The sequence below is a fragment of the Eufriesea mexicana genome, unplaced genomic scaffold (genome assembly GCF_001483705.2).
Source record: "Eufriesea mexicana isolate 0111107269 unplaced genomic scaffold, ASM148370v2 scaffold1666, whole genome shotgun sequence".
Taxonomy (NCBI): Eukaryota; Metazoa; Arthropoda; class Insecta; order Hymenoptera; family Apidae; genus Eufriesea; species Eufriesea mexicana.
This window is the reverse complement of record NW_016909785.1, coordinates 75,968-103,159: the sequence shown is the minus strand read 5'-3', so window position 1 is coordinate 103,159 and position 27,192 is coordinate 75,968. Positions and strand designations below refer to the sequence as shown.

The 27,192-nt window shown below is 32.7% G+C and overlaps 1 pseudogene; it reads right to left on the bottom strand.

Moving 5' to 3' along the window:
• Nucleotides 1-18,097: 18,097 nt before the first annotated feature.
• LOC108548571 (peptidyl-prolyl cis-trans isomerase CWC27 homolog) lies at nt 18,098-23,987 on the bottom strand (annotated as a pseudogene).
• Between the last annotated feature and the right edge of the window lie 3,205 nt (nt 23,988-27,192).

Sequence of the window (27,192 nt, the reverse complement as noted above, 5' to 3'; positions counted from 1 at the left end):
GAAAGATAGTAAACAGAATAGTCGAGAAATAGCAAACGCCAGTCGATTTCACGATAATGAATGTCAGGGACGTGTGTTAGATATTGATGCTCTGTGTTGGAAAAAATAAATTTTAATTGTACGATTATGCAAAATTAAGGAAATACGAAACGTACCTCTACTTGTGATCTTGTACATAGTTTATATAAAAATAAAAGAAAATCGGAAAATGAAAACATAGTGGCTCAAACATCATCATGCAAAGTAATCAAAAATAAGTGAAAGATGGTAGCGATATCTTAACCCTTTGCACTTGAGGGATGACTCTCAATCACCGTTTGTTTTAATGCTATAACTTAAATAATGAGTGATGATAATTATATTAAGAACATCGAAATAAAATTATTCTATTCGTTCGTTTTTCTTTTTTTAATTTTAGCACAAATAGTATCAATAAGCTTATAAAAATTTAAGAAGAGCTTCGAATTGCATCTTCACAACGAAGAAATCTTCGAGTCCAGAGGGTTAATTATGTTATTTTAATTATTATGTATGCTGTATTTACGCATACACTGTACATCAATGGTTCTGTTGGAATGAACCATTGAAAGGAATAATTGATAGGAACTGAGAAAACAATTGATTCGATAATATTTTCAGAGTCTCGCTAAGCTGCCTGATTGAATGAATTATAATTGATTATTGGAGACTCTTGTTGAAATTGAGGTATCTTGTAATTAGGTTATTTCGTTCCATTTCACTTCCAAATTTAGTCGTGACCTTTACGCTAGAATCTAAATCTCAATTTGTCTACTGTATCATCAATCACAATTAGTCGAGAATTCCTAGCAATCTTCATTAATCACGGATTTACGCACTAAAAATATCGACGGTGTATCGAATGGGACTGTAAGATTAGTAACACGAATCTGGTTTACCATTGTTTCACAATTTCTCTTTCTAATGTGTGAATCAGTTTATAACAGTTCACACTCAGAATTACTATTATCATTAATTAAAAATAAATTCTTCATAATATATTTTAAACAAAGCTTAAATATTCAACTACTTACTATTATTTTAATACAATCTAAATAAATATATTTCACTATTTATATTCCAAAATCATGTCAATAATATTGTTACATTCTCTTAACCCATTGTATTACGATTTAATTATGAAAAATTATACGTAGAAAGAGTATTTAATTTAACCTCTATACATTTATTCCATTGACGATAAAATTAGGTAAAAATTTTCGAAATTCTTCGAATTTTGTATCTGTTCAAATATCTTAAATATAGTTATGGTAGCGTGATAAATGTAGCTTATATTTTCAGAATTTGGCATGAAGTACTAGTCTCGAATCAAACTCGTTATTCTAGTTCAAAGAGTAAATATTAATTTCATATTAATATAAAAATCTGATTAAGATTTTGAGCCGATTATGTATAAAATAACACGAAATAAACATACCATTGCTTAAGTCCTTAATTTTCGAATAATCACGTATAATATCTACAACAATCTCCATAATTGAGGTTTATTATCATATAATTTCTTTAATGTATGATAATTCTGATGTCGTGTTTCACTGTAATCAACGAGAAAAGGAAGTTGATTATTTTACAAGAAAATGTACCCTGGATACGGGGAATGGTATACCCGTGAAAACGCATTTTGTTTCAACACGATATCAGTAATGGTTCCCGAGATACGTGGTTTCAAAGTGTCGTATTTACCGCGAGAAAGATGAATGAATTTAATGCACGTGACCCAGTTGTTTTTCCTGGAAATGCGTGCGTCTAGTAGTAATAGTAAAAAGACGCTGACTCAGCGTCTAGCGCTGACCACCACGTGCTTGGGGTAGGTCAGCGAAGACGCGCGAGTGAGAGATCCGATTAAGCGAGGGAGACGGAGATAGTGGAATATTCAGAATTATGTTTCGCTTCCAACGATGATATCTCGGGAAGGAATGGTCCAATCGACACGAAACGAAGAGCATTTTAAAGAGGAATGTCTCTAGTATATCTAGATATAGCAAATAATTTATCAAAATTATTTAATTATCTTTTTTTCTTAAGACAAAGTTACACTACCTTACATAGCTGATTATCGCTTGAATTTCCTATTATCGACATTTAGCAATAATCTTATTGATAATAATAGGCTAGTATAATCAAAATTTATCGTCAATGACGTGGTTACAATTTTGGTTATTGAAGCATAGTTACATTTTTAAGTTTCTGTTCTATGGAGAATTTTTGTGAAAGATATTTCTGGCAAGTGTGGCAATTGTAATTCTAAATTTTAATTGAACTCGTATTTAAGTCGTAGTTGTTTAGAGAAATAAAGAAATAAGATACTCAATGAATATTTAATCTCTATATTTTATTTTACCCTTTTTCTTTAGTACACTGAGAGACCATTTGAATAATGCCTGTGACAATTAATTTAAACGTAAAAATTTCTAAATAAAACTGCAATTAAAAATTCGTAAATATTTAATAAATCGCAATAAAAGATTCGCAAGTGTTATTCTTACAGTAGAAAAATTTTCCAATTCCAAAATCAGCAAATAAATTAGCCACAATAACGTCTTCCTCTGCCTCCTGTTGATTTAAAAGTACATGCCCCAAAACGTTAAATTTCACGCCTAAGAAAAATAACCCTCCGACGGGAGGCACAGCACTCGAGCGGGCAGAGACACCCCGAAGAATCCAATTTAAACCCAAGAAACGAAGGGAGCACGTCGTGTTACACACCTCTACACCCGCACAGGATTGCACGATGCACAGTAGAGCTTACAATCAACTCTCGTTCCCTGCGCTCTTTCCGATCAATTTACATGCCCTTCCGGTATCGTTTAATAGCCTGTCTTCACTTTCGACCCACTCGACTCATCACCCCCGTTTGTTTTCGTCTCTTTGGAGCCAACCCCGGTCCGAGTCGGCCTCCCTTTCCCGGCTATTCGCCACCTAGGATCAACGAAGCTTTTATTAGTTCGACGCGGGCGTGTGCAATGCTCGTGGAGCTGGGTGGCGTCGATGCTGGGCGGAAAAGCGGCGAAGACAAAAGGACAGAGGAGGACAGAGGGTCGAATTCCCAGTAGATCACTGTCAGGCCTCGAGAAGCCAATATAAATACCTCAACGCCTCGCCAGCTTTGCTTCTCGCGTTGCTCTACGGCTGGCCCGTTGTAACCTGTCTGTCCCGTTTGTTTTCTCCTCGCTCGTGGAAAAGACTCGAAAAGAGGAAACGGCCTCCTGTAGGGTTACCTCTTTCGTTTTTACATGGAATATATTATACGCGTTTGTAAGGAAACCTCTTGTGAGGTACACGTTCCGGAGAGACGGATGGCTGGTTAGGCTTTCGATGGGGGCGGTCGAGAAAGAGCTTGCAATAGCGAACATCGTGTATAATTTTTGAAAGTATGCAGCTAGATAGAGTATGGGTCATTTAACGCTAGAACCAACGACCTATAATAACTACATATATATACTCATTATTTTTCTTTTCCTTTCCTTCTATTCTCTGTTATGCCATACTGTTTCGTCTATTTTCCATCTGCATTCGTTTCCTTTCCTTTTGATATTGTAGGATTGTTAGGTAGCAGTAAAACGACGATAGTAAATAATAAAAATAAGATTTATTGCGAACTAACTTATTCTAGGCTTACGACTGACTATCTCTCGAAGAACTGTCTCGTTTAACACCCTTGCATCCTTATTTGAGCCGTTCACTGCACAAAGCGATTAACTCCACTTTTTGAAAAATCTTAAGTTTAAGTGTCAAAGCACTTGGCATAGTCTTTTTATATTTAAGCTATTTATATTTATAATAACTTTCCCCAGTAATTAAGATTAACACTATTAAACGACAAAAATTTTTTGGCCACTGAATAATAAATAATTTATTTCAGAGGTCACTTTGATTAACTCCGTACTCTAATGTAAATCGTTGCAATAATGCAACTCAAATGCCCTAGCAAGCCATGAATGATAACAGTGAATTTTTTAGTACCGTCTTATCAGAATTTAAGTAAAATTTAGTCAAATTTAAATTTATTACTTTTTTCACTTGCCAAATCGATTAACTCTTCTAGTAACATAAAAATGGTAACATTACTAACGATTACCTTATAGTTATTTTTTCTTATAAATTTTATATACCGTTAGATGAAAGTTACATTTGTATTTATGCATTCTGCAATATTTATTTCGATTTAAATTATAAAGAGAATTTTAAAAAACAATATACATTATTCCATTGCATTTATACATTTTTTGTTTTATGGAGTTAATCAATTTGTGCAGTGAACGGCTCATATATTATAGAGTAACTACATATATTTTACGGAAATGAAGATAATTGCAGTGGTACGAATAACTATAAACAATTATGTTTCGATATAAACGAAAGTAAGCATAAATTTTTTCAAAGGCAGTTTATATGCTTTAAGGAGTTGCAATAATAAAATATTTGAAACAAGTCATTTTGACCGCTTTAAGAATATTTCTTCTTGTCGTGATTTTCTGTAATTACAGGCTGCTGAAGAATGACAATTGAACAATGACGATGTACGTCTTGCTTAACACAGATTTATTTTTATTCACTACATGGTTATTTTATCATTTATATGTCTAAATAGAGCTGCATTTCATTTATTTAATTGCATTATTATTTCTATTTGCTTTCAGTAAGCAATATTGTCAAATCATAAAATATACTGTTTATTACTAGGTAATTAGATAATTAAGTAATTCGATGATAATTCGTTTCTCAAGTAATCGAAACATGCAAATGTTAATTTGACATTTGACATTGCGTCACGATAATAAAAGTTTGGTAGTAATGGATTATGTATAATAAGTGAGTGAATATTTGGGGTGTTTCCTATACAATTTTCGTTAAAACAGAATTTTAATAAACCATGATTTCAATAGAATATAGTACAGCACAATTTAAATAAAATGCAATTTCAGTGCGATGCAGTATAATGTAATTTGAAATAATTTCAATATAACATAATATAATTCAATTTCTAATAACTTCAATACAATGCAATACAATTTCGGTACAATATGGTATAATATAATATTAAATAACTTCAATGCAATATAGCACAATTTAAATAAAATACAGGGTGTCCCAAAATTCACGTAAGAAGTAATTTTGATAGAAAACACAGGATTTTAATTAAAAATTGTAAATATTTCTTAACAATAAAAATGCATTGTTCCTTCATGTAGCGCTGTATTTTTAATAACCCTGAACAATCAGCTGTCACACTGTCCTTCTCCTTTCGTTTTATTATCAACACTTTATTACAGAAATGGCTCAAAATTCAAATCTTGCGTGAATTTTGGAACACCCTATATGATTTCGTTACAATATAATCCAATTTTAAATATTTTCAATACTTTACTTTACAAGTTAAATAACTACTAATTTACGAATATAAATTAGTATAACTAAATTATACTTAAATTACTTCTATACTAAAATACTTATTATACTTAAATTAGTATAACTACTAATTTACGAGTTATTTAACTACTTCAGTTACAATATAATACAATTTCGTTTCATTATTCAAATATAATGCATACGTATCAATAACTCATATCCACGTATATTTTACTCACACATAAATTAAATATCCCCATCTTGAATATGAAACCTATCACTCAATCATCGATGTCGATCACTAAACGCAACAATGTGCAACCTCGCGATAGCACTTGAACCACCAATAATTTAACACCTAACCCAAAACACGGATGGATGGAAACGGGGGTGACTAAGAACATCCCTCAGCTAGCACGAAGTATTATACGCGCGCGTCACCGGGGAACGGATTATTCCACGTACATACGACTTCATTTTGTTGCCTCTTATTCTCCGTCCCGGCTTCCGCCTTGTTACTCTGCGTGGTGAACTAGTTTCCTTCCGGGCGGTACGTGAATTCAAATTTGACGGGAACTCGGCCGGCTCCTTAGAATATCGCTGCGAGTTAGTTTGGCCGGGACGCAACGACACTCCTCAAGACGCAAGAAAATTCGCCAGGCCGCGGTTTATCCTCGGGAAACTTAATCGCAATTGTTCCGCCCCTTTCCACCACGAGATGCAGTGTCGTTGCACCGGAGAATCTGTCTATTTAGCTCACGGGCAAGTTTCGTTGCTCATTAGAAAGACTAGGGGAATTCCCTATGGGTGTCTGACGACGTTGCTATTCTTTTGGCCTCGTTCGATTGCAACTTCTTGCATTTAAATTGTAAGTGTAACGCGAGAAATTGAGCCAAAGCATTTTGGCTTCTTTTGGCATTTTGGAAGAGCTTCTAAAGAAATGGGAATTATTTCATTTTAGCCGAGTCAGGATACCGTTTATATTCCTTGACTGTTTGACAGGTTTGGTGTGTCAATTTTGATTGGTGTTGTCAGATTAAATATTTCTATTTTTCTAGTGTTAGGATTTTATGAAGGTTGGAAAAATTATTTTAATGCGTGCTTTGATGTGTGAAATGAAAATCTGCTAGAGTACACATTGTGAAATTTAAAGTGATTCGCTATATTTTGTTTCTCAATTATGTTGTATCAACACTGTTTTCGCTCGTTTATTTTCCATCGTTTCGTTTGTGTAAACGAAATTTATTAAATACGTTATAACGCCAATTATTATATACGTAAATAAATGATTATTTTTGTTATTTCTGAAGAAAAGATAGTCATTGGTGAGGGAAGAATTTGGATAATGTAAAATTAAATATACGCATGTGTATTGTATGTTTATCAATGAAATTTCCGTATTTTTGAATGAAGGAATATTTTTCTGAATAAAACTTTCGTTCATACAAGTATAGCTATTATGACTTCATTAAATAGCAGCAATATCGAGGTATGAAAATAAGAAAGACGATATATTCTATGTGACAAAGGTAATAAATGCAGCATACTATTATAAGTATGAAAGGAACCAGTTCGACACAGATATAAATTACCAAACTAAATTAACTCTTTGTCATAAAGAGAACCATTATTATGAGAAAATACTTTAACATTTTAACAATAGCCCTGGAATTTTTTATTGTTAAGTGTCTTCATTGACTACGTTTAATCATGCCAGTTCATTTTCCATTCATAATTTTCCAATTAACATAGTTAATTTACTATCTTGTATAGCAATATTAATTTATAAATTAACATATGTATATTATTTCTTCCCAATACATGGGATCTAAATGAAAGAATTTATCTAGAAGCATGTCAATCAAAGCTTAACACCTTCAGAAAAAAATCTTTTGTCTATACATCATCTGTAAACAATGTTACAATCATGACAACGAATGGAAAGTACTGTAAGTATATCGTAAAATACAAGATTCACCAGAAAACCTTTAATAATATCTCAAGAAAGAAAACAAAACAAACATACACCATACCAAGAAGTTATACTATAATCGTATTAACAATCTTTAACCAACACCTCCAAACAAATTCTTGTACTGCACAGAATATCTCCAAATATTTAAAATCGACTTCGCAATTCGGAAATATCAAGCATAGAAATTGAGTAAATCAAACAACGTCCACTCTTCTCAATAAATAACATAACTGTTGGGAATTTCGGGAAGGAAATCCAAATGATTAGCGTAAAGGGAAGTAACCGTATTCAGTTGTACAACAATTTGGATGTATAAAGTTGAATATAAGTAAAATGTATACACTTTATGCGAATATACAAATAAAACACGAGAGTCTTTTTCACACCACTGTGGGTCACAATATGTAAGCTATCTGCACTGTTCCGGATTTGAAAGTGAGAGCAGCGAGGGACAGCAGGCCCTTTTAAACCCCCAAAACCGACCCCTTGATGCCTGCATAGTATCTTGAGGTCCAAAGGTCGGTATTGACCTGCAACCTTTAACAGGCCTGTCACCATCATTATATAGGCGTAGCTAATTTCCAACAACAACCAATTACCTAACCTAACTCGCGACGATTGCTTTCAACGGCACGAAAACTGCACGAACCGGAACGGCCAGGAACTCGGTCGCACTATCTGTGTGCCAGCGACGCAGTTAAACGGTCATGTTTCGAGTCGCGTCCCGCGTCGGCCTTCGAGATCCCCGATTCGTCGTAGTCACGGGCAAGAATGCGAACATGTAACGTTCTCAAGACGCGTACGTATGTAGATCCGGCATCTGGAAGCGAAGAGCAGCAACGATATGCTGCAAGTTATTCCTCAGTCGACTATTCCATTTGGCTTCCGGGGGTTTACCCGTTCGGATGGGTCAAGCATGCGGCAACCTCTCTCAGACGCTCGTTTTTCATCTGTCTCTGGGAGGACAGAGGCTTGACGGCGCAGGGAATTGGCATCCCTTCCAGGAACACGTCCTAAGAACACACTGGAATATCTCGTCACGTAGGTCCAGGCGACTCGGGGCTAGAATTAAGGGAACTTGCGCTAGAAAGTTCGCCCCTTTCTTTCCAACGGCTGACCAAACTTGAGACCGATTCCCGATTTCACGCTTTTTGCAGCGTGACGCCCGGACAACCATCGAGACTGCGATCTTCTTCAATATCCACGAAGTTTTCGCCTTGTTTCTTGCCATGGACGAGCCACGACTTTCGTATTTGCTTTTTCTCTCGTTTTGCTCCTTTCGTGTCTGCTTTTTCTCTACCTCACCTTCCTTGCTATTTCGTTTTTCTCCTCTCCTTTGCTTCCTTCGTATTTGATTTCGCTCTACCTTCGGTTCTTTCCTTCTGGACCTCTGGGAGTGCAATGTTGATTAAACAAATACAGGTGAAGCCGCGTATCCGTTGATCACCGTCCGGAAACAAGGAATTTTTTTCAAACGTTCATCGATGAAATTGAGTTTTATTCTTGAGTAAAATAAATTTTGGCGCGAATTTCGAGTGTAGGTTACAAAAGGAGGAGATCTTAAGATTTTATTTGAGGACGAGAAGTTTGGTAGAACGTCAATTATGCGAATTAATTAGAAGACAAATCTGTTCGAATAATTGGTCAGAGAAACAAATTTTGCATTGTGTCAGAAATCAGCATAGCAGGAAATTCAAAAAATTTTTATTCTAAATGTTTTTTAAGTAAACGAATATATATCTAATAAGAAAAATACAGAAATATAGCATAATATAACATCTATAATTTTTCTATGTTCTAGAAAATTATGGAAATTGGCGTAATCGATGTTAGGATAATTGACATTCCACTATATATGATTTACAAGTCATAAACAATAATTAATTATTAGACTTGATAAATGTAGATATGCGTAGGTTAAATATTTTATATTTTATATTTTTGTTTCTATGACAATTTCCTATTATATTTTGTATTTTATATCTTCTATATTCTGAATTTTCATTTTTCACTTTTTATTTTATCATTATATTTTTCTTTATATTTTATGCTTTATGCTGTATATTATTTACTACTTTTATATTCATCATTTTTGTAATTAAATGCGAATGGAATAAGCACTGATATATTTTCACTCAGCGCCATTTAAGAACGATTCTTGAAAATATTTGCAATTAATATAATGGCAATTAATATTAAAAATTGTCTTGAATATTACTAAGTAAAACCTCGAAATTTTATTTATATAAAATAAAATACAATATGGGTATAATCAACGTACTTTCGTTTATTTGGTTAACCATTAGTTGGGTAATCAAGAATTGAACAAATATTTCATTATAATTACTGTTCAACAAACGAAATCAATTTAGAAGCAATTATCTATGGGTCGTATTCTCCTGTAACTCTGTGAAACGTATAGGAAATTTAATTGAAAATAATGCAATTATAATTTGACTAAAATGGATATATTAACATATAGCAAAACAAAATACAGGAGGTGAAGGAAATTTCGTAATTTGTTTGACCATGTATACCTCGTCTATTCCTACAACAACGTTTGTTGCAAAGTGTTCCATACATTGTGCAATTTTCATGGAACCATCTGAGACAATTAGTGCATTCAATTTAGCCAACGTGAATCCTAGTTGTGCAACACTCTTTCAGACATTTTGCATATACATTAAAATCCTTCTCAGACAATTTCTTCCTTTTAAATTTCCACATTTCTATAAAATTGGAATTTTTCTTTTCTTTTTTCTTTTTGAAAGTGTGTAATACACTAATTAATAGCCTTTTTTCGTATACTAAAATACATATTGATAAATTTATCGAAATAAATGTAACTTTCGTGGAATAAAAGTTTTCAAGTTTCCTTCCCTTTTCGAAATAAAATTTACGAAGCATGATATTTCTCTGGGACGATCGACATACACTGTTAATTACTGAATGGTGCAGAACATCTATTCGTACGAGTTATCACCCATGTCCTACATGTACTGAGGCATGTTTTGACGTATTACCTCGTTTTTCCATTATAAAATATGGAACGGGGAAAGTAAGGATAAAATGTAATATTGGAATTTTTTGTAAAAATGGTTCATTATAATAATTCACAGAATAATTGAATATTTGCAATTAATAAGTAATTAGTAAATAAAATTTGTATAATATTCTATGATTAATATATAAGCAGTTATGATATCATTAAAACAGTTCGAAATTAACACATGATCATTGAATATTATTGATAAAATAATTTATAATTGATGAGTCATGAATAAATGATATTAATAAACAATCTCAATGGAATTAAAAAAATAATAATCTATATAATAATTAAAATTACTATTCCTAAAATTATTTCATCACTCTATGTTATTGTTTGTATCTTAATTAGGTTGTTTCATTCGTTAATTCGTTGAACTAATTTTTGCATATGGATCAGATCACCCGACACGACTAACTTTTTAATAAGTCACTAATAAATAATATTAATAAATAACCCCAATAGAATTAAAAAATAATAATCTATATAATAATTAAAATTACCAATCCTAAAATTATTTCATCACTCTGTATTATTGTTTTTACCTTAATTAGGTTGTTTCCCGACACGAGTAATTTTTTAATGAAACGCCAGCTCTTTGTATAGCCATACGTTTTATACTATATTAAAAGATGGTTTTTCCGAAATTTCAAAGGGGCGCTGAAATTATTATATTTTCATAATTGAACGTCGAGATAATTTTAATTGAAAATAGCGCTGCGGTGAATGTTCTTTCTCAATATACCATATAACGAATTGATATTTCGCAGCTTAGGTTATCTTTTCACGTGTTTCACGGTCGTTGAAAAATTTAATAGAAATTTATGTAATCGCATGTTATTGTGCTCATTCGATTGCAAATACGCAATCAAATTCAAATGTGTAATTGAAACGATAGCTCGATGAAATATATATATTTGCAATTCTAAACGAGCTTATTATTAAGACAAAAATGAAGATCTTCTTAACAATAACACCGTTTTACGTTAATTCGATGAATAGAATTTCCAAAAGGTATTTGTAATTGTCCAAGCATGGCGTGTACCTTTGCTCGCCTCTTTAAACAATAATTCCGCAATTTTAATTTCAGATCTTTACGAACTCAAACTCGTTCGCGGATTAAATCCCATTCTCGAGCAAATATTGTTTCATCGCGACACGTGTGCACTGCAAAAAGGAATATAACGGTTCGATCGGCCAACAGGAACGATCGTTGCATCGTTCTTGTGATTACTCGTTCAAACTATATTCTCGAAACCCTCTTTTCTTACTACTAATTATTTCCTAAGAATTTTCATTCCATACGTTTGTACACATTTATTTGATTTCTATTTACAGTGGAATTGACACTGAAATTTTCAAGCTTTTATTTTTAATTATACTTTCGTTCGTTTTATTTCTGTTTATAACTTTGTATGAAGTTTAAAAATTTTAATATTCGATTTTATTTCTATTTATAACGTTATATCGGAATTTGAAGGAAATTTAAAGGATTATTTTCAAATAATTTGTCTGATATTTTCATCGACTGACCAAATATTAGATCGGCAGATATTTCTATTCCGCAGAGTTCAATTTTATAAACGCGTGATGAAATTATTCTCTATTTCATAGACAGAAATAAAAATCGTGGAGTATGATATCGCATCGCTTCGCGATATGATCATTCGCCATGAGATTGTTGAAACATTTTTAAATTTGAAAATTTCGGACTTCCTTATAAATTTTAATATACTTGTGTAGGAGAATAAATAATACATGAAAATTTGTAACTGCATGTTTATTAATTTTTGTCTGTATATCTGTAGAAATCTAGAGGTAATTCGTACTATATCTACAGATCACATTTTGTTCTTGGCCTCTTACACATAGATATTTTATAAATATCTCCAATTTCAATTTGTCAATTCTATTTTTTCCTACTTTGCAAAAATATTTATTTTGCTGTGGCACCAAACTAATGGAAAACTTGTCTTTTACATATTAGACTCACAAGGAAAGTGCAAGTCCTTCGGGTCACCGATCTAATAGAAACTTTGCAGGTTTGTAAAATTCGTCATGCAGTTGAAGAATATATAATATATCATTATAGCCACCACTGCTCAACACTTTTTGAGATATTTATGATTAAAATTTTATTACTTCTGTACCTACAGATTTATTTCCAATCCGTCTAATTAATTTATTTTCTTTACTCTATTTTTTATTTTGAATTCATTTTTCGCCTATGAAATCATTATAAATAAACAATTCTAAATCAAATATCATAATAAAAAAATGTAATTTTTACGCTTTCTTATGCAAGTATATATTTAATACAAAATAATAAGAATATTATGCAAGAAAGCCGCTTTTCTATAGCAATCATATTTACTACAGAAAATACAAAACCTATCGCTCATGTAAGTATTAATTATTAAACATTGTATAAGAATGTTGCCTATAATTCCCACTTTGCTGTCCAATTATAAATATTCATGAATTAATTCCAGAAGCTTGGAAATTTATTAATTTTCTACCGCCGAATTAATTTTATAAAGGGTATTGGGAGTACATAACCAGAAGAGGAATCTAGTTCGAATAAAAATTTTACCGCCTGCGATCAGCGCCCTTTATGATTTCGGAATAGTTTCTAGAATAGTTTACGAACTTTGGTCATGTGCAGCTAATATATTTTAATTTATTTTAATAAATCAAATCATAAAGTTCTCTACGTTTTTTAATAAATTCAGCCCAAACAGCGGTTTTAATTAGACAATCAACATTCATTCCTTTACCTGGCGGACGACAAATATGCAAAGGTACGCCTTTACAACGCAATTATAAAATTTCATAAATTAATCAGAAATTGAGCGATTTGTTAATTTTTCTCCAAGTGAACAGGAGAATGCATGGAAAATGAGAAAAAATTGCAAACAAACACTGGAAGCATTGTTGTGTCCATGCAGGTGAGCCTGCATAACAAAAACAATGTAAGTATTTATATTAACCTAACCTTTAATTGTAATTAAATAGTGTAAGCTATGAACCATTGTTTTTCCGCCTTTCATCAGTGACAGCAGAACCCGGTTGTGAGAAGACAATATTCTGTTGAAGTAAACAGGCACATGCAACAATAGAAAAATATTGGACTCATGGAATATCATCAGCGTAGATGCCAAGAATTATACTTTATAGCGAGAAAAAATTGAAGCAGCAATACAAATATGTAAAGTATGATATGTCTAATGGATTTTAAGATGGTTAACCAGATGACATACAAGATACAAATTCTTAATGGTCAAATAAAGATTTAGAAAATGGCAATGGTTTAGGCAGACAATAAGGAATAAAATTAATTTAGGTGATGGCAACTTATAACAACAAGATATGGAGAATACAGTGAGATTGAAAGGTATGTTGTATTCCTTATCTAAATGAATATTAATATCAGTAGTCAAAGACAATGATCATCGCTAATGTCTTAAATTTCAGAATGATGGAGCTGAGGTATATAAGAAAAAGAGACAACTTCGAGTGAAAGCATTGAGAAGAGAAAGTGCATATTATGTTGAATCCAGAAACAGGAAAGGGGCAGCATATATATTAACTGAGAAGGATGTGTGACATGAACATACTGATATAAGGATCATTGAAGAGATGGAGAATGAACACTTGGTAATAGTTATAAAAATCAAAGATGAATTGAATATAGAGTGTAAATGTTTCATTAAAGCACAAATTTAGATTTAATATGAAATATTATTGACGCAGGATTTTTTTTATTATAGGAGACTTACAAACATGAGTATAATATTTGTATGCAAGAGCCAGCCACTAAGGGTAAAGTAATAAGTATCATTTAATAATATTTCAATGGAACGTTTATCTGTTTTTAAAAATTTAACCAATATACAATATTTACTTTCTAAACTTCTAATTTGAATTACAATAATAAATAATGAATTTTAATACATTTGATTTTATAAGTGTCTTACATTAATGAAACTAATAGATTTCTTATAACTAGGATATAATGAAAACCACTGTTGGTGATGTTGAGTTAGAATTATGGGCAAAAGAAACTCCAAAGTCATGTAGAAATTTCATACAATTATCTATGGAATGATATTAGGGTGACACTATATTTCATAGAATTATCAAAGGATTCCTAACACAAGATGGTGTTTCCACAGGTACAAGAGAAGGTGGTAAAATATATGGAGAACCATTTAAAGTGAGACTATATTTAAAAATAAGATGAATGCCATTTTTATTGAAAAATAATTATTGTATATATATGTTTTAGGACGAATTTCATACACGACTACAATTTTGTCGACGAGATTTAATTGGAATGGTTAATGCTGGAATGTTGGCAATGGTTCCCAATACTTCTTTATTCTTAGTTCTACAACAGATTTGCAAAATAAGCATACAACCTTTGGTAGAGTTACTAGAGAATCTATATATAGTATGCTTAAACTCGAAGAAGCACTTGTAGATGAGGTAAATTAAATATTTGCAAGAATACATATCAAGAATTCATATAAATATAATATTTTCTCTGTTTTGTAGATTGATAAACCACATTTTCCTTCAAGATTGATAAAAACTATAATATTGAACAGTCCATTTTCTGATATTATACCAAGAATAATAATACAGGAAAGTGAAGAAGTAAAGGACAGTACAAAAACTAAAACAGCAGTAGCAAAGTAAAAATTATATATGTGTGCAGAATTTGGCCCTGATATTATTGTTCTTTGCAATGAAAAATGTTGTTACAGAGATTTCCATCTTTTATCATTTGGTAGGGAAGCAAAGGAAGTTGAAGAAGAATCTGTGATATTAAATAAAAAGTTTACTGGTAAGGGCAAATCAGCTCATGATCATTTAACAAATCCTAAATTAAGCTCACAACCAGCGGTTGAACCATCTGGACCTCCAAATAAGGAAAGGAAAAAGGACTGTAATAGCGATTGAAAAAGTGACGATGAAGTAAAAACTCAAGAAGAATTAGAAATTATGAAGAAAGATAAAGAGTTAGTTTATTGTCTACATTATAACTATGTTACAGAAAGTAGGAATTTTTATTGACTGTCTCTTATATTTATATTTTCAGAGCAATGAAGAAAAGGATGAAAACTACATTGTGAGATACAGAAAAGGAACCGAAGGAAGTACAAAGTTAGAAAATAGATGATTTTGAAGATGATAAGGATATAAAGGAAAATGAATACAGAATAAAAGACTCTCTATGAGGTTTAGAACAAGAGAAAACCAAGAAAATGCACCATAAGAGATATCAAGAATTATTAGGATAGCTCCCGTATTTGAATACAATCATTTATCATATGTTTATAAATATTGTACATATATATATGGTCATTGTAATGATAATTATTACGTGATATGTATTACGACACATATTTTTCTCGTGACGGTCCGTGATACGGACACCCACTCGGATTCGAAAGTCGATATGTCATTGTTTATTATATCGTTAACAATTAACGTGTATATGTAAAACTTTCAAACTGAATAAAAAGTATCTAAGCATATAACCATCGCAGTTTCATTTTCTTTTTACCAAGAACAAAAGTACGCATCTTCATCTGTGACTTCATGTTCGACGGGCTATTAAGAGATTAAAAAAACAGAGGAAAAATGTGTTATACTTATTTATGTGCTTTTATTGTTTTGTTTCTCCCGCCCAACAGGTCACATGGTATTTCATTCGGCAGTTTCGATCAGCGCCATCTATTATTTGGCTCCAAATGCTACAAAAGTGATAGGAATATAGAATAGGCAAGGAGGTCGTCGATGTGCTGGTCACGTGATAGACAAGGACAGAGACTGGATAGAAAAGGATAGAATGGCTCCGGCAGTGAAAAATTATTAATTACTCAATTTCCGTAAATAATTTGTGAACTTTTATAATTTCACTGCAAAGCAGGAACTTCAGGCTACATTCCTATATAACTTTCGTAAAGAATTTAGCTAAAAATTGTAAGTTATTAATTTTTGTTTTATGGCGTCTATGATTTCGTAACGGCGACCATCACGACCTTCCGTGAAAATATTTATTACTAAATGAAACTAGAAGCAAAATGTGAACAAAAGTTATATGAGAAGATTCGCAAGGACATTGTCTTTCCAACGAGTACATAAAGATTCATAAATTAATTGCGTTGAGGACAGTAATTAATGAAAAACCAATGGCGTCTTCGACAACAATTCAAACACTGCGTAGAATAATAATTAATAATAAATTAATTAGGGACAAATCTGTATCGAAAAATATATAGGAAAGTTGCTGAAGGATCTGCCTTTACGATGCAATTATAAAAGTTCATAAATTAATCTCAGGGACCGAGAAATTAATTAATCGTCTATTAAAAATTAAAAAAGGAACATGCAGTGCCACCTATAGTTTCGTGCAGGAACTATCAGTGCACAAGCTTCCAGATAAAAATCATAGGCGGCGCTGCATGTTCCTTTTTTAATTTTTAATAGGCGATTAATTAATTTCTCGGTTCCTGAGATTAATTTATGAACTTTTATAATTGCATCGCAAGGACAGATCCTTCAAGAACTTTCCAATATATTTTTCGATATAAATTTGTCCCTAATTAATTAATTATTAATTATTATTCTGAGCAGTGTTTGAATTGTTATCGTAGACGCCATTGGTTTTTCATTAATTACTATCCTCTACGCAATTAATTTATGAAACTTTATGCACTCGATAGAAAGACAATTTTCTTGCGAATCTTCTCATATAACTTTTGATCACATTTTGCATCTAATTTCGTTTAGTGTTAAATATTTCTACGGAACATCGTGATGGTCGCCGTTACGAAATCATAGACGCCATAAAACAAAAATTAATAACTAACAGTTTAGAGCTAAATTCTTTACGAAAGCTATATCAGAATGTAGCCTGAAGTTCCAGCTTTGCAATGAAATTAAAAAAGTTCTTAAATTGATTACAGAAATTGGGTAATTAATAATTCTTCCCTATCGGAACCCTTCTATCCTTTTCTATCCCCACTCCGTCCTATACAGTCACGTGACCAACACATCGACGACCTCCTTGCCTATTCTATATTCCTATCACTTTTGTAGCATTTGGAGCCAAATAATAGATGGCGCTGATCGAAACTGCCGAATGAAATACCACGTGACCTGTTGGGCGGGAGAAACAAAACAATAAAAGCACATAAATAAGTATAACACATTTTTCCTCTGTTTTTTTAATCTCTTAATAGCCCGTCGAACATGAAGTCACAGATGAAGATGCGTACTTTTGTTCTTGGTAAAAAGAAAATGAAATTGCGAAGGTTATATGCTTAGATACTTTTTATTCAGTTTGAAAGTTTTACATATACACGTTAATTGTTAATGACATAATAAACAATGACATATCGACATTCGAATCCGAGTAGGTGTCCGTATCACGGACCATCACGAGAAAAATATGTTTCGTAATACATATCACGTAATAATTATCATTACAATGACCATATATATATGTACAATATTTATAAACATATGATAAATGATTGTATTCAAATACAGGAGCTATCCTAATAATTCTTGATATCTCTTATGGTGCATCTTCTTGGTTTTCTCTTGTTCTAAACCTCATAGAGAGTCTTTTATTCTGTATTCATTTTCCTTTATATCCTTATCATCTTCAACATCATCTATTTTCTAACTTTGTACTTCCTTCGGTTCCTTTTCTGTATCTCTCAATGTAGTTTTCATCCTTTCCTTCATTGCTCTGAAAATATAAATATAAGAGACAGTCAATAAAAATTCCTACTCTCTGTAACATAGTTATAATGTAGACAATAAACTAACTCTTTCTCTTTCTTCATAATTTCTAATTCTTCTTGAGTTTTTACTTCATCGTCACTTTTTCAATCGCTATTACAGTCTTTTTTCTTTTCCTTATTTGGAGGTCCAGATGGTTCAATCGCTGGTTGTGAGCTTAATTTTGGATCGGTTAAACGATCGTGTGCTGATTTTCCCTTACCAGTAAACTTTTTATTTAATATCACAGATTCTTCTTCATCTTCCTTTGCTTCTCCACCAAATGATAGAAGATTGAAATCTCTGTAACCAAATTTTCCATTGCAAAGAACAATACTATCAGGGCCAAATTCTGCAAACATATATGATTTTTACTTTACTACTGCTGTTTTAGTTTTCAAACTGTCCTTTACTTCTTCACTTTCCTGTACTATTATTCTTGGTATAATATCAGAAAATGGATTGTTCAATATTATAGTTTTTGTCAATCTTGGAGGATAATGTGGTTTATCAACCTACAAAGCAGAGGAAATGTTATATTTATATAAATTATTGACATGTATTCTTGCAAACATTAAAGTTACCTCATCTACAAGTGCTTCTTCGAGTTTAAGCATACTATATATAGATTCTCCAGTACCTCTACCAAAGGTTGTATGCTTATTCTGCAAATCTGTTGTAGAACTAAGAGTAAAGAAGTATTGGGAACCATTGTCATCATTCCAGCATTAACCGTTCCAATTAAATCTCGTCGACAATATTGTAATCGTGTATCAAATTCGTCCTAAAACATACATATCCAATAATTATTTTTCAATAAAAATGGTATTCATTTTATTTTTAAATATAGTCTCACTTTAAATGGTTTTGCATATATTTTACCACCTTCTCCTGTACCTGTAGAAACACCATCTTGTGTTAGGAATCCTTTGATAATTCTATGAAATATAGTGCCACCCTAATATCCTTCCATACATAATTGTATGAAATTTCTACATGCCTTTGGAGTTTCTTTTGCCCATAATTCTAACTCAACATCACCAACAGTTATTTTCATTATATCCTAGTTATAAGAAATCTATTAGTTTTATTAATACATTACTTATTATTGTAATCCAAATTAGAAACTATTTAGGATATTAATAAAGCAATTTAGGAAGTAAATATTGTATACTGGTTAAATTTTTAGTTAGTCCATGACGTGCCACAGCTCCATTATTCTTGCTGCTTTTGTATTTTCCAAGTTCCCATAGATATTTCTACACATTTGTACCGTAATGAAACATTTACACTCTATATTCAATTCATCTTTAATTTTTATAACTATTACCAAGTGTTCATTCTCCATCTCTCCAATGATCCTTATATCAGTATGTTCATGCCACACATCCTTCTCAGTTGATATATATGCTGCCCCTTTCCTGTTTCTTGATTCAACATAATGTGCACTTCCTCTTCTCACTGCTTTCACTCGAATCTGTTCCTTTTCTTTGTATACCTCAGCTCCATCATTCTGAAACTTAAGACATTAGCGATGATCATTGTCTTTGACCACTGATATTAATATTCATTTAGATCAGGAATACAACATACCTTTCGATCTCACTGTATTCTCTATATTTAGTTGTTGTGAGAGGTCATCACTGAAATTAAATTCATTCCTTTTTGTCCACATAAGCCATCTGAATCTTCTGAGTCTTTACTCGACAATCAAAAATTTTTGTCCCGTATATTATATGGTTAGCCTGCCTGGAATATAATAGAAATATCATAACATACTTGTATTGCTGCTTCAATTCGTTCTCGCTATAAAATATAATTCTTGGAATCTAATGACACCACGCTGGTGATATTACATGAGTCTAATATATTTCTACTGTTGCTCTGGCCTGTTTATTTCAACAGAATATTGTTTTGAACCTACTCTATGCTGCTATACTGAACAAACCTAATCCAAACGCCTAATTTCGAAAACAGAAACGAACCAAGTAAATTGCGCAACATGATTTGACAGCTACGGACACATTCGGCACTATTTTTTGAAAACGCACACCCGAAACCAAAAAGGAAATATCCAATCCTTTTAAGGATGAATTCACTCTACACTGTTAGGTGAAAAAATCCGAATCCAAAAGCCTAATTTCGGAGAAAGAAGCAAAGAAAGACAGTTGCGCAGCACGACTTCACACTCACAGACACTTTCTGCACTATTTCTTGAAAATGCACGCTCGAAACACCCCAAAAATATCCAATCCGGTTAAGGTAGAATTCCCTCTACGTGGATATATAGAACAAGCCTAACCAAGAAGCCTAATTTCGGAAATAGAAGCCACAAAAGTCTATTATGCAGCACGATCTGTCAGCCACGGACACTTCCGGCACTATTATTCGTAAACGTACACTCTAAACCGAAAAAAGATATCTAATCCCATTAGAGAAAATTCCAATCTACCCTAATATATAGAACAAACCTAATCAAAAAGCCTAATTTCGTAAATAGAAGCCACAAAAGTCAATTACGCAGCACGATTTCACAGCCACTGGCACATTTGGCACTATTTCTCGAAAACGCACGCTCGAAACCGAAAAAAAATATGCAATCCCATTAGAGAAAGTTCCAATCTATCCTAATATATAGGACAAACCTAATCAAAAAGCCTAATTTCAAAGATAGAAGAGAAAAAATTCAATTGCGCAGCACGATTTCACAGCCACTGACACATTCGGCACTATTTCTCGAAAACGCACGCTCGGAACCGAAAAAAATATGCAATCCCGTTAAAGAAGAATTCCCTCTACGCGGATATATGGAACAAACCTAATCGAAAAGCCTAATTTCGGAAATAGAAGCCAGATTAGTTTATTACGCAGCACGATCTAACACACACGGACACTTGCGGCACTATTATTCGAAAACGCACGCTCGAAACCCCCAAAAAATACCTAATCCCGTTAAGGAAGAATTCCCTCTACGCGGATATATAGAGCAAATCTAATCAAAAAGTCTAATTTCGAACATAGAAAAGAAAAACGTCAATTGCGCAGCACGATTTCACAGCCTCTGACACATTTGACACTATTTCTCGAAAATGCACGCTCGAAAGCGAAAAAAAATAATCAATGCCATTAAGGAAGATTTCAATCTACGCTATTATGCGGAAAAAACCTAACCGAAAGGCCTAATTTTGGAAATATAAACATGAAAACTACACTGTGGCGGATGATTTCACAGGCACTTGCTCTTTCGTCGTTTTATTTCATATGTTCATCTTCAATCGAAAAATAATTGGCCTACTATTTGGGAAACAGCCCTATTCTATGCAGTAGTAACGAAGTATTCTAATCCACAATTAATATTTAGAATGTAAAGGCGATAATACGTAACTATGTTGCATTTGAACGTCAAGATCGAAGTAAAATTGGGAAAACTATTAAAAAACTGCCTGTTAAGAGTAATGTTGATCAAATATTCCAACGAACTGTCGAAATCTAGAATGTTCTACAGCCGATAATAACGGACAATGCGGTAGTATTATAGGATCCCGCACTTACGCTACTTTATTTCCCACATGTATCGTTATACGATTTACTCTAGGTATCATCACTTTTTTTCACATGTATTATATTACCAACGAAGAAATGTTCACAGTTAGTAATCTTGAACTTCGTAAAGTAATTAAAACGTCAATCAGTGATATGACTAATTCATGAAGCGTTTTGAGATTTATTGTTTTACTTTGACGCGTGAGAATATTCCACCACGTTACCGTTATGCCCGCTTACCGCCAACTGGAAGTTGGCTGCAGCCGGATACGCTTGGTATTTTTGTAGCGGGAAAATGTTGCATCTTTGAAATAGCTATGTGATAAAATATCGATGTAAAATATCAAACGATGTCTCTTATATTTAATAATGTCAATGAAGCAAATATAAATAAATTTTTGTTGCGAAAAATTCCAAATTTCTATAATTAATCCATGAACTGAAATTATTAATTAATCCCTCATACCAATGGAAAGACAAACCATTAGTATCTTCGGCAATGGTTCAAACACTCTATGCAATAATCACCAATAATGAATTAAATAACAATGAATCCAGACTTATATTAGAAGGCTCGCTAAGACTGTGTCTTCACGATGCAATTATAAAAGTTGATGAATTAATTATAGACGAACATGAAGTCGCAGATGAAAGTGATTTTGTTCTTGGTCAAAAGAAAATGAAACTACGATGGTTATATACTTAGGTACCTTTTATTCACTTTGGAAGCTTCACATATACACTTTAACTATTAACAACATAATTCTTCGGTTCTTTTTTTATATCTCTGAATTTATTTTTTATTTTTTCCTTCATTACCCGGAAAATATAAATATAAGACAGTCAATAAAAGTTCCCACTTTCTGTAATTTAGTCATAATGTAAATAATAAACTAACTCTTTCTCTTTCTTCATAATTACTAATTCTTCTTGCGTTTTTACTTTATCGTCACTTTCTCAATGGCTATTACAGTCTTTTTTCCATTCCTTATTTTGAGGTCCAGATGGTTCAACATCTGGTTGTGAGCTTTGTTTTAGATCAGTTAAATGATCATGAGCTGATTTGCCCTTACCAATAAACTTTTTATTTAATATCACAGATTCTTCATCATCTTCCTCTGCTTCTTCACCAAATGATAAAAGATTGAAATCTATGTAACAAAATTTTTCATTGCAAAGAACAATACTATCAGGGCTAAATTCTGCAGACATGTATGATTTTTACTTTACTACTGCTGTGTTAGTTTTTGAATTTTCCTTTACTTCTTCACTTTCCTGTACTATTATTCCTGGTATAATATTAGAAAATGGATTGTTCAATATTATAGACTTTAATAATCTTGGAGGATAAAGTAGTCTATCATTCTGCAAAAAAAGGGAAATATATTTATACCACTTCTTGATATATTTTCATGTAAACATTAAATTTACCTCATCTACAAGTGCTTCTCCAATTTCAAGCATGTTATATATAGTTTCATCAGTAACTTTACCAAAGACTGTACTTTTATTCTACAAATCTTGTGTAGAACCAAGAGTAAAGAAGAATTGAGAACAATTGTCATCTTTTCCGGCATTAGTCATAGCAATTAATGCTCGTCGACAAAAACGTAATCTTATATGAAATTCGTCCTAAAATAACATATATATTATATGATAATTTTTTTTGAATAAAAGAGGAATTAATTTTATTTTTAAATATAGTCTCACTTTAAATGATTCTCCATATATTTTACCACCTTCTCCTGTACCTGTGGAATCACCATCTTATGTTAGGAATCCTTTGATAATTCTATGAAATATAGTATCACCCTAATATCCTTCCATACGTAATTGTATGAAATTTCTACATGCCTTTCGAGTTTCTTTTGACCATAATTCCAACTCATCATCTCCACCAGTTGTTTTCATTATATCCTAGTTATAAGAAATCTATTAGTTTTATTAATGTAAAACACCTTTAAAATCAAATTTATTAAAATTCATTATTTATTATTGTAATTCAAATTGGAAATTATTTAATATATTAATATACAAATTTAGAAAGTAAATATTGTATATTGGTTAAATTTTTAAAGACAGACAAACAATCCATTGAAATATTATTAAATGATACTTATTATTTTACCCATAGTGGCTGGCTCTTGCATATAAATATTACTCTTGTCTGTACATCTCCTATAATAAAAAAAATCTTACGTTAATATTATTTCATATTAAACCTTTAGCCATTTATAAATCAGTCAGCCAAATGGTTCTTTTCTCCAATAATCATCAGTAGGTAAAACGTACCTTTTACCTCCTTTTAACGTTGGCTTTCTTGACCTAATCAATTCCATGTGCCACAGCCCCAATATTCCTGCTGCTTTTGTAGTTTCCAAGTTCCCATAGATATTTCTACACATTTGTACCTTAATGAAACATTTACACTCTATATTCAATTTATTTTTAACTTTTATAACTATTACCAAGTGTTCATTCTCCATGTGTGCAGTGATCCTTATTTAACATGTCCATGCCACACATTCTTCTCAGTTGATATATATGCTGCCCCTTTCCTGCTTCTTGATTCTACATAATATTCACTTTTTCTTCTCACTGCTTTCACTCGAAGTTGTCTCTTTTCTTTATATACCTCAGCTCCATCTTTCTGAAACTTAAGACATTAGCGATTATCATTGTCTTTGACCACTGATATTAATATTCATTTAGATCAGGAATACAACGTACCTTTCAATCTCACTGTATTCACCATATCTTGTTGTAATAAGTATCTTTAATTTTTATAACTATTACCAAGTGTTCATTCTCCATCTCTCCAATGATCCTTATATCAGTATGTTCATGCCACACATCCTTCTCAGTTGATATATATGCTGCCCCTTTCCTGTTTCTTGATTCAACATAATGTGCACTTCCTCTTCTCACTGCTTTCACTCGAATCTGTTCCTTTTCTTTGTATACCTCAGCTCCATCATTCTGAAACTTAAGACATTAGCGATGATCATTGTCTTTGACCACTGATATTAATATTCATTTAGATCAGGAATACAACATACCTTTCGATCTCACTGTATTCTCTATATTTAGTTGTTGTGAGAGGTCATCACTGAAATTAAATTCATTCCTTTTTGTCCACATAAGCCATCTGAATCTTCTGAGTCTTTACTCGACAATCAAAAATTTTTGTCCTGTATATTATATGGTTAGCCTGTCTAGAATATAATAGAAATATCATAACATACTTCTATTGCTGCTTTAATTCCTTCTCGCTATAAAATATAATTCTTGGCATCTAATGACACCACGCTGATGATATTACATGAGTCTAATATATTTCTACTGTTGCTCTGGCCTGTTTATTTCAACAGAATATTGTCTTTACTCAAGCAAGGTCTGCTATCACTAATAAAAGGTGGAAAAACAATGGATTGTTACTTACACCATTTAATTACAACTGAAGGTTATGTTAATACAAAACTTACATCCTTTTGTGTGATGCAGGCGCACTCGCATGCACGAAAATGTTCTATTTCTTGTATCTAATGATTATTTATATTCACGTTTTCTTTCTGTATCAAGTAAGATTGCTATGGAAAACTATTTTTCTTGCATAATATTCTTATTATTTTGTAATAAATATATACTTGCATGAGAGAACGTAAAAAATAAATTTTTTTATTAAGAAATTTTATTTACAATTGTTTATTTACAATATTTTCATAAGCGAAAAATGAATACAAAATAAAAAATTGAGTGAAAAAAACTACTATGTTTGGACAGGAAACGAATTCCCGGACATGATTCATAGGAATTTTCGGGTGTTCCTATTGGGCCACAACGCCACTTGAAAACCATTGGTGATAAATCTGTAGGTACTGAAATAATAAAACTTTAATCTTAAATATCTCAAAAGGTATTGAATAGTGATTGCTATAATGATATATATTCTTGACTTGCATGACGAAATCTACAAACCTGCAGAGTTTCTACTAAATTGTTTACCCGAAGGATTTGCCCTTTCCTTTTCATAGCACATTCATATCATATCATCAAAATCACAATAATATATTACACACATCCATATATACTAAAGAAATAAAAATAATAATAAAGAAACGCAGTACGAAATAATAATAAATAATATTATATATAATAAAAAATAATAATAAAGTAATCTTCGCATATTGTTAATTGAGCCATACATTTGCCAAATCGATTCACTCCACAAAACAAAAATCAGAAATTTATTATTCATGATATATACATATTTTACAGACATAAAATATTGATCACGAGGAAACTATTTATAAATTTTTGAAAATTCACGAAATGGAGTTGTGGCCACTTCAGTCTGTAAATGCCTGAATGTATACACCCTACCATAGAAATGAAACAATTCTGAGGGAAGTTAACATCCCAAGAACCCCTTTTACCCTACGATATTTATCTTGCGCGATACTTTTATGACCCTGACGATCAAATGATTTCATCATCAATCCCGTATGCCAGGCGAGTGTCAGAGTGGTTTAATGAGCCACCCCGTCCTTCGTAGTCTCGTCCAGGTCCGATTCCTTGACTCCATCGAGCAACCTCGGATTTCCAGCTTCTTTACTTTTCGAAATCCACCCTCTCCCCCCCCCCCCTCCTCTCTCTCTCTCTCTCTCTCTCTCTCTCTCTCTCTCTCTCTCTCTCTCTCTCGCTCGCTCTTCTGCCTTTCACGATGCCAGTACTACACAGCCTTAGGTCCTGCACACCCTCCGCACACCCTCACAATTACGTCGCGCGTGCCCTGACTAGGGAAACATACACCACAACTAGCATCCCCTCCAGCAATCCTCCAGAGACGAAGTCAGAGGGCTGCTTGCATCCCTCTCTGTCTCACGGACCACCCTCTCTTGCATTCGATTCTTCTTCCCCTTTGTTCCAACCTGTGCATCCCTCTCCCGATTTCTACCCTCGCTTTTCTACCGCTTGCCTGCATGCTTTCCTCGTTTTCGAATCTCTTTTCCCTTCTTCCCGAACGGCAGACAGAGAACTGACCTTTACCTGTGATCTTCCCTGCTTTTTCCTTCCCTGCCGTTCCTCGCACTCGAACTGTGACACGGTACTTTCGGGACTTCGACCTCCTCCCTTCCCGAGGCACCACTGTGTTGGAGTTTTGTGTTCCACTAGTTTATTCTAGCTATTAGTGCCGGCTTCTTTCGTTACACCTAATTTTCTTCCCTGTCGCTGTTTCTCTTTTTGATATCGGCTTCTGTAGCAGGAGGGGTTAGTTGGGTCTTGGTGACTGAGTTTCGAGGGTGATTTTGTTTCTACTTTGGAGATCTTTCAAGGGTCGGGTGGGTATATACTTCTCGATTCGACGTTTTCTTACTTGGCTTTTTAGTTTTCTCGAAATTCATTGTCTCGGTGTATTCTGAATTTCGTTGGTCTT